The sequence below is a fragment of the Schistocerca cancellata genome, chromosome 4 (genome assembly GCF_023864275.1).
Source record: "Schistocerca cancellata isolate TAMUIC-IGC-003103 chromosome 4, iqSchCanc2.1, whole genome shotgun sequence".
NCBI lineage: Eukaryota > Metazoa > Arthropoda > Insecta > Orthoptera > Acrididae > Schistocerca > Schistocerca cancellata.
In genome coordinates this window covers 23476126-23485196 of record NC_064629.1, presented here as the reverse complement: position 1 = coordinate 23485196, position 9071 = coordinate 23476126, and positions in this window count along the sequence as shown.

Sequence of the window (9071 nt, the reverse complement as noted above, 5' to 3'; positions counted from 1 at the left end):
GCAGCATTAGAAAATTATTCATGCCCTAATAATTCTGGAAGTTAATCTGTTATGTCTATACAATCTGAAGTTCCAGTTAATTACCATGAATTCATATGACTGTCCTTTTAGAGGAACTTGCAAGCAGGCTTTGGCGAGATCTATTTTGGAGAATTACTAGGCATCATATAGTTTTGACATTAATTCTTCTGGTCATGAAATTGGATGGTTGTCAGTGGTTCCTTTGAAATCAGTACAAATGCATAGGGAACCATTTGCTTTCTGTAGAACTACCAAGGGGCTTCCTGTTGACTAGATGTGATAATAATAACAATAATAATAATTTTATTGTCATTCAGCTGATTACAGCAATAGACAAAGTCAAGAGCATATATTTCTACATAAACTACTATATCGAAGTAAATTGGTTTACATAAAATAGGTACATGTTAGAATACAGTATTTCCATCTTCAAAGAATTCATCAATGGAGTAAAATGGATTGTTCACTAGTAGCTTGTATAATTAGTCCAAGAACTAGGTAAGAGTTATGCGATTTTGATAATCTATGATATGGTATGTCTACAGATGTTCTGTTTCTAGTATTATGGCTATGAATATCACTTCTCAACACAAAATTAGACACATTGTTTCTAATGTACATTAAAACATTGTAGATGAATAAGTTTACTACTGTAAGACACTGCAATTTAATAAACAGAGGTTTACAATGTTCTGTTTTATCAGAATCCGTTATTATTCTTATTACTTTCTTCTGTAAAAGTAAAATGTCATTTACATGACAGCTGTGAGAATACTTTGTTTCACTACGCGATTTAACTTTGTTGAGATGCTGTTGCAGTGTTACTACGACTGGTCAAGCATGGAAGCAATGAGGCATTGTAGAAGATTTTAATTGAATAGTAGCCTCATAATTGTTGATACACCCTTAACTTGGAGAAAAGAGTGATTCAAGATCATCAGCCAGTGCAGTTACAGATGCGATGTTATCACCATGTATGATTTGAAACCCAAAAACTTAAAATATCCATTCCAAATATGTTTACTAAAAACATAAGTGAAGGACATACTTCTTCATACAGTGTTGTTATTGTGCTTTCATCGTGCAACATTTATAGTTTACTATAGTATTTTAGTCTTTTTGATGTAGGCTGGAGTGGCAGTGAAAAAATCTGAACATAGACATCCTCATGGCAGGAACTGACCATCTAGTGTCAACAAGAAAATTTGTTGCATGTTTTTGAATTATTAATGGAAGAGAGAACTTTTGTGAGTGTGCCATAAAAAGATTTATGTTGATGTGGTTGAAGCACATCTAAGCTATGTCAGTGTTGTTGAGTCAACTAACAGGGCTTTCTGAATATAGTTGCAGTAGACCTATGCCACATGTCCATGTTCCTATCACCCCCCCCCCCCCCCCCACACACACACATTATGTTTTGTTTTCCTTATATGGGCACTGACTGCAAAGATGCTTTGAAAAAGCTTTGTTACAGTGAGGCTGGACTGGTGAATTTTCCTGTGAAGATTGAGATGTGTGACACTGCTGTATGAGTGCTGCAGATTATACAGGGTGTTTCACAGTTCATGTTACACACTCCTAGACATTGCAGAGAGGAATTAGTAGATCAAGTTGTACATAGAAACCCACGTACGGAAACGCGATCTGACAATATTACAAAGCATCAAACTAATAGGGAATATCAATAATTCAAGAACAGTCTTAATCGCATTTATTATTGTTATAATACTGCCAACTGGTTTCAACCCGATGTAGGTGTCATCTTCTGGGCGTTTACACCATTGGTCAACTGCTAGTGTTGTCACTCCTGTCTACATAACGGCAGGAAACTATAGGGATAGTTTCCTGCCATTATGTAGACAGGAGTGACACCACCAGCAGTCGACCAGTGGTGTAAACGGCCAGAAGATGACCCCTACGTCGGGTTGAAACCAGTTGGCGGTATTATAACAATAATAAATGCGATTAAGACTGTTCTTGAATTATTGCTTAATCATACTAATTGCTGCTTCTCTCCACAACCATATTGTCCAAAAAACTAATAGGGGTTGGTGCCTGTAAATGTATGTAATGTGCAGGATGATTCCGTGATGATATTTACAAGTTTTCAAGGGTGATGGAGGAGGATAAATGAATCATTGTGACGTGAGGGTCCCTGTACTGTAAACGAACGAGTCAAAAATTATAAGCAAAGACCATTCTGATTCCCATGATAGTGGAATAAATGTATCATACTGTTGTTGTTAAGACTGAATGGCAGGTAACTTTCAGTTGTGGTAGTGTGGACCAAAACAAGAAAAAATGTGCAGTAAACATTGGCTCTAAAATACATACCTTAAGAACTATGAACATGTGTTCAGTAGAGATGTGTTTCACACTAGTGAAGATGACCGAGTGCTATAGCTCCTCAGGTATGCATTTCATAGCCCATCGTTACTGGAAATTTTTTTCTTGCCTTGGTCCATACTACCATCTCTGAAAGTTGCATACTGTACATTCTTAGCAACAACAGTACCGATACATGTATGCGCTGTCAGAGGTATCAGAATGATTTTCATTTGTAACTTTCAACTTATTCATTTCTTACCTCAAATTCATACATCTATTCCATCATCCTTGAAAGTCTGTAACATCACCAAGGGATTATCCTGTATATACATACATTTGCAAGTGCTGCCACCTATAACTTCATCACTCTGTAGTATTGTTGGATGACGTTTCCAGACATGGGTTCCTGTGTAAATTTTGATCTATTAAGTCCCCTCTACAGCATCTAAAAGTGTGTAACATGAACTGTGAACACTATGTGTATATTACCAGTGACCCATTCTGGCTTCGCACTGACTTATCTGTTGTAGCGGTAATAAGGTATAGACATAAACTTCCATTGTGAACCAGACTCTCTAGTAGTGAAAACTGTATCAAAATCTGTACAGTAGTTCCTGAGATTAGCCTTCACATACAGACAGAAAAATGCAGGAGGGGGCTTTCTTATATGTACTTCACGTCAGGGACTGAATCCAGAGTACAGTGAGAAAGCGAACTTGTGTTCCAGTCATTCTTAGTGTGATATGAATAGTAATGTTGTTTTATAGAAGACAAGTCATGTTCATTAAAAGATTGCTGTGCTGCAGCAAATGTATTGAAAGTTTTTGGAATTGTTAACATTTACTGGAGAGCAGGATTTACTAGTTTAAGCGCCTCTGCACAAACTTCCCTATCGGGTGTGTATGTAAATATGTCTCGTACTAATAATTCAGCATAGGATTATTTACACGCTTAATTTTCACATTTGAATTTACATTTACGCAGTAGACCTTTTGAGATCAGCTGCAATGTAGCATGTTGTTGATTGTATTTCTTATAACAATGTAAGAATTCAAGCCTCGTTGCCATTACCTGCAAAGAGAGCATGCCATTGATTTCTGATATTTATTTACACTCAGGATTAGTGTAATGGTGTAATGTTTTAAAAGACATGTTAACAACATATTATCAGCTAACAAGAAGCGTGCTCCTGAGCAATGTTGATAATAATACAAGGGGACTTCAAAAAGTAAGTTACACATAATTTTTGCGAGTCAATTAACTACATTTCAGAATAACAAAGATACATGACTCTATTTTCAAGATAGTTAGCAAGGTCTCTAAACAACAATCGTTCAATTCCTGGATGAAAGAAATGTGTTCCTTGGTCACAGAGCCATTTGAGAACCACTCGTTAACTCTGTGTACACAACTCCATCACAGTTGATGAAAACTGAGGGTATGACTTTCCCTGCAGCTTTTTTTTTTCTGCAGAGGTGAGGTGGTGTGCGTCCATTCCCTAGGTGCTCTCTTTCTTGTAGCTGTGAAATTATGAACCCATGTCTGATCCTCCGTAATGATTCAGCTTGGGAAATTATTGCCTTCCATTCAGTAATGCTCAGGGAAGACCAGAGGTTGCATAAATCTTGTGCCTTTGTGTGCAAGTGACAGTGATCATGAAACCCTGTGTGAGGACAATTTTCAATAATGCGAATGATCTCGGGTGTTGTATGAGCACTGCCTATTGGGATGCACATGTGCTGAAAAATTTCTACGGTAGTCACTCTGCAGTTAGCTGCGAATGAGCTCTCCAATTGCTAGGACATTGTCATGTGTGGTCGATGTCGATGGCCTTACTTTCCGATCGGCATCACCTACATCTGTGTGGCCTCGGTTGTGTTGTTGACGCCATTTTACTGCAGATGAATGCTACATTGCACTTGGTCTATGTATTGCCAGAATTTCACAGTAAATTTGTGTGTGATTTAGATGTTTCGTCCACAAGAATGGTACTGTGCCAGATACTTTAACTTTGAATACATTTTCAATTGGTGCAGCTATTCACTCACTCATTTTGATGCATCTGGTATCCATACCACAGCAGAACTGTGTTTGCAGGAAACCTGAAACATGTACTCTCTTCTGACAATGTGCCATTTTTATTGCACAATTGTCTTAGGGTGAGACAAAATGTGTAACTTCCTTTCTGAAGTCCCTTGCATGGAAGTGAAACTGCAGGCGTCCGTAGTACGAATCGTAATATTCATCTTCTGGATGAAATGGTGCGAATCGTGGTGGTTACTGTGCTGTGGGTGCAATAGTGTGAATGGTGGAAGTTACTTTGCTGTTGTGATGGGCTGCTGCAGTATGAGCTGCTGTTGTGCAGCTTCCTTGGCTTGTTGTTACAGGATGGCCTGTAGTTCAGCATAATGCTGCATTTGAAGCTGCAGCTCTTGCTGCCATGATTTCATGAATTCCAAAAATGTTAATTTAATTTTAGTCTGCCTTCTAAACATACAGGCACTAAGTTTGGGTCTTCTTAGCAGATGTAACAACTGGTCAGTGTAAAAAAAAGTGATAAATTTCACTATTCTTTGGACAGCATCAAAATACACTGATAGCTTGCCAAAACCGGTCTGCTTCTTGAGGCCATAAATGTGACAGATAACCAACCAATAGATGCATCGAGAAAGTCTGTAGTCATGCCAGTCCTGTCAGCCACCAGGCAGACAGTCTGAACAAATAAATTTTGCCCACACAGAATGGATCACAATGTTACCAATAGTCACGAGTGAATCACAGCATGATCTGAAGTGATTGTGCTCCACTGGACGGTGAATTACGTTAGCTGTATGACGTCTGCTGTTTGTCCCACGTGACATTCTTCTTATGCTTTATTGCGGCAGTCAGTGATTGTAAAATCAACAATAGTAGGCTGTGATCTTGCTGTTTGAGAAGAGAGATATAGCAGTTACTGTCAATAAACATTTTATGGAAATGGGTAGGTAGCTTCAAGTTCATAGGATTCACAATTGGACACTGAGATCATGGCGAGGACAGCAAGTACAGCAATATGTATGACCAGTGTAAGAAAAGGTTTTGTGAAATAATTGTTTAAAAAGAAATACCAAACTTAGAGTGTACCAGGCCTGTGTAATCAGGAGGCTTGCTAACAACAGTGAAAAATAAAAACCGGTATGAGACAACTATGTATATTGAACACTTTTCTTCTCCACTGTCAAAGGAAGGTTCTCCAGACTTCATTGACAGACGAAGTCCCAAACACCTGTGTTCTTCAGAGAACAAGTTTGCTTAGCTTATACAGCTTACTCAGTCAGCAACGACTTCGACAGGTAAGCCAAGTCAGACTCATAGTTCTTATGAAGAACTTTAGCTTATACAGCTTACTCAGTCAGCAACGACTTCAACAGGTATGCCAAGTCAGACTCGTGGTTCTTGCGAAGAACTTTGTGAGAAAATACTGGCAACTGAAAAAGCCCTTTTAACTTCACAGACGTGTACAAGAGAGATATGAAAAAACCATGACAACACGTATCGCTGATGTGAGGTGTATGATCGATGACTGTGCAAAATGGAATTCAGGAAGCAGGTAACAAATCAAATAAAAAATTCTTTGCAAAGAGAGGTAGATGGAAAGTGTATTTTCATTTATGCCACATCCACACTTTGAATTGTGAAGAGCTTGTGCCACTCTAGAGCAGGGCTAGTCAGTCAGTCTTGGAAATGTGAGAATTATACCAGAGTGATACTAAGTAATCTTTAAGGACATGCAGATGCCTCCATTTGCTGTGGAAATCTCCAGTTACTAGGACTGGGATTTGCTCTCCTGTAAAGTTCATTTTTGTATTTGGAGTAGTAATTTCTGATTTTGGCTTGGGATAGATTTTCGGTTTTCTGTTTCACTATTTTTCGGGATACTGTCTGGTTTGTTCATCTTTAATATTTTTGAGTACCGTAGCCTTTTTAATTCTACATTCACCTTCCACACAATTTAAGAAATTAATTTTGTCATCAGTTGTGCAAAATTTTCGTCTTCTGCACCTATGTAAATACTCCGCAATCGGCACACGGTTGATGGTACCCCGTACCACTACTACTCATTTCAATTCCTTTTCCACTCACAAATAAAGCGAGGGAAGAATGACTATCTGTATGCCTCTGTATGAGACCTAATTTCACATGTCTTATCTTCGTGAACCTTACGTGCAACGTATGTTGGTGGAAGTAGAATCATTCTGCAATTAGCTTCAAATGCAGGTTCTTAAATTTTATCAATTGTGTTCCTCGAAAATAATTTCACTTTCCCTCCAGGGCTTACCCCTCCAGGGATTCCCATGTGAGTTCCCCAAAATATGTCTGTAACACTTGTGTGTTGTTCGAACCTGCCAGTAACATATCAAGCAGCCCACCTGTGAATTGCTGTGACGTCTTCCTTTAATCTGACCTGGTATGGATCCCAAACACTCTAGCAATACTCAAGATCGTCCTACAGTCACTCAACTTCGTCACGTTACTGAACACCACAGCATCATCAGGAAACAACCGCAGATTGCTGCCCACCCTGTCCGCCAAATCATTTATATATGTAGATAATAATAGCGGTCCAGTCACACTTCCCTGTGGGACTCTTGATGATACCCTCATCACTAATGAACACTCACTGTCAAGGACAGCATACTGGGTCCTATTACTTAAGAAGTCCTTGAGCCACTCACATATCTGTGAACCTATTCCATATGCTCGTACTTTCTTTAACAGCCTGCAGTAGGGCTAGATGTCTTTGTAGTCATGATAAAGCACATGCAGTTATATTACTGGATCCTGGTTTATACCGTATTTTGAAACCATTTTCTTGGATTGCTGATGTCTATCTTGTTAAAAGTTTGTGCATCAGCTTACACTTCAACAAAAAGAAAAAGCCTTATGGTCAGATTGTACTATTGGTTTGCAGTCCAGACAAAAAAAAATTAAAATTATCAAACCCCGAGATAATAGCAAGAGCTTCTTGTTTGGTTCCTGTATATACCCTCTGACAAGGAGATAATGCTCTGTTCACATAAGTTGTTTCATCAGTACATTTACTTCATAAATTGGTATGAAGGTGAGTGCCAATTGCAAATTAACCTAATATGTCTAAACAAAAATTGTGATGTATATCAGGCTGAAGTAAGATCAGAGCTTGTAACAGTTTTGCTTTAATTTCGTCAAAAATCTTCTGCTGCTTGGCTTTCCAAACTCAAAGTGCTTCTTTCTTCAATAGATTTATTAAGATTGATTATGACAAGTAATGTCCTTAGATGAACCAGTGATTAAAAAAATACAAAAGCTGAGAAATCCCTTAAGCTGTTTCTTGTTGTTATTGTAAAATTATTGACTGCTTCTTTCATCGTAGGATCTGCTTTAATACTAAATGTCCAATAAATTCCATTTGTTTATGTGAAAATTCCAACTCATCCAGATTTAATACCAACGTCTGATGTCCGAAATGCTTGCAGAACTTGATGTAGAATGTTAACAGAATAAAAATCTGCTTCAGTTGCCACTATTTTCTTATTTATTACATGACCAGTTTCAAAGCCTAGAGCTCCATCTTCTGGTGCCACTAACTGCAAACAAGAGGATGAGCTACTTGCTTTCAGGAACTATTGGGTTGACATACCAAAATGAAAGTCAAAGCCATGAAAAGTGCTATTACTCATGTAATTAAGAAAACATAAATGTGTGGCAATCAGGTCTGTCAGCCAAACAAATTCATAGGGCTCGAACAAAGATGTTAACTAGAGGGAGGAATCTGGACAAAAATGGAAACAATAATAAATAAATGCACTCAAGTGTAAGACCAGCAACTGGGATGTTCACTTCGACAGCCGACACACAAGTGAATAGTGCAACATACCAGGAAGCCAGCTGAACATGGTGGCGGAAGTAACTGACTTAGGAACCAATGTGCAGGAGAATTGAAAAGGTGGTTGAAAATGTATGGGAAGCAAGGGCTGACTGATCTATCTACTTACATCAGTGTGCTTCACAAGATCAATAAAAAATAAAACTATAAATAGAAGAATAAATATGGTAACATAAAAACACAAGTATTCAGCAAAACTGCCTAAAAGACAAAGTGACACAGCACACAACAATAAAAATACAACTAAAACAGGGGGTACAGATAGTATACAAAATATACTCTTGAAATTGATCAATTAAGCAATGACAGGTGAAGTGTGGCAAGAGAATGACGCCAACCGTTAACATAAGAAACCAAATATAGACTCACCTTTAAGAGCCATTGCTAGTCCTGTTGTGTATACCTTTTCAATCCTGATTAAGCTTTTTAAACTTAGACTTTCTTTTGGCTCTTAAGGACAAGGCTGTACATGGTTACTGATATTAACAGTTGGCATCATTCTCTTTCCACATTTCACCTTTCATCATTTAATTGCTTAATTTAGAAGTATATATTTGTATACTTTCCATATCACGTTTTCCGCATATATTCATTATAGTGCATTCTGTCACTTGCCCTTCAGGCATTTTTTCTAAATGCTTTTGTGTTTATATGTTGCCATATATATTCTTATATTTAGTCAATTCTGTGTCAGCTGTCAAGGTGGACTACAAATGACTGCAGTTAATTATTTATTATTGTTTTAATTTTTGTCCAAATCCCTCCCTCTATGTTAGTGTCTTTCTTCCAGTCCCAGGCATTTGTTTGTTGTGGGTGT